Below are 1,110 nucleotides of genomic sequence, written 5' to 3' on the forward strand. Positions count from 1 at the left end.
GATGAGAAGGGAAAAGATTCAAATAAAAATTGGGAGATGAAGAATAAGTTTGAGGCAAAAATACACTGAATGGGATCAACAGCAGATAATACATCATGATGATGCAGAGTTTATCCCAGGAAAATAAGATTTATTTAACATTGAAAAATAAATGATTACTTCACCATACTGAATGACTAAAAAAGAAAAACCATATGAATATCAGGAAAAGCATCTGTCAAAATTCGACATCCAATCATGTTTTAAAGAATCAGCAAACTAGGAATAGCTGAGAACTTCATCCACTTGATTAAAGGCATCTATGAAAAACCTACAGCTAACATCGTACTTGGTGAAAAGACTGAATTCTTACCTCCTAAGATCAGGAATGAGCAAGGACGTGCACTCTCACTACTTCTATTTAACATTTTTTTCCCCTCGAAGTCCCAGCCATAGCAAAAGACAAGAAAGAGAAATAAAAGACACACTGATATAATAAATATATCTCTTTTACGATATAACGTGATTGTCTTTGGAGAAAATCTGAGTCTATGAAAAGTTACAATAATTTATAAGTGAATATAGAGCAAAGTTTCAGGGTGTAAGATCAGTATATCAATATCAATTTTATTTCTATATACTATCAATGAACAACCAGAAAATAAATTAAAATGTATCATTTACTATTTGTTATGGACTGAATGTTTATGTCCCCTCAAAATTCATATGTTGAAATCCAACCTCCAATATTATGGTATTTAGAAGTAGGGTCTTTGGGGGTAATTTAGTTTTGGGGCAGATGCCCTCATGAATGGGACTGGTACCCTTATGAGGGGAATCAGAGCTTGCTCTCTTTCTGCCATGTGAGTATAAAATGAGAATTTGTCTACGGCCACGCCACCCTGGACAAACCCAATCCCATCTGATCTCATAAGCTAAGCAGGGTTGGGCCTGGTTAGTACTTGGATGGGAGACCACCTCGGAAGACCAGGTGCTGTAGGCGTAAAATAAATAAATAAATAAATAAATAGATAGATAGATAGATAAATCAATCAATCAATCAATCAATCAATCAATAAGGAATCACAAGCTGACAAGGTCCTTGCAATCTGTGAGGTCAACCAAGGGTTG

The 1,110-nt window shown here is 35.1% G+C and overlaps 1 pseudogene; it reads left to right on the top strand.

The window, feature by feature from the left end:
• The first annotated feature begins 863 nt into the window (after positions 1-863).
• On the top strand, positions 864-982 carry LOC111732157 (annotated as a pseudogene).
• The last annotated feature ends 128 nt before the right edge of the window (positions 983-1,110 follow it).

This window comes from Pteropus vampyrus, unplaced genomic scaffold (assembly GCF_000151845.1).
Source record: "Pteropus vampyrus isolate Shadow unplaced genomic scaffold, Pvam_2.0 Scaffold11, whole genome shotgun sequence".
In the NCBI taxonomy this organism is placed as follows: domain Eukaryota; kingdom Metazoa; phylum Chordata; class Mammalia; order Chiroptera; family Pteropodidae; genus Pteropus; species Pteropus vampyrus.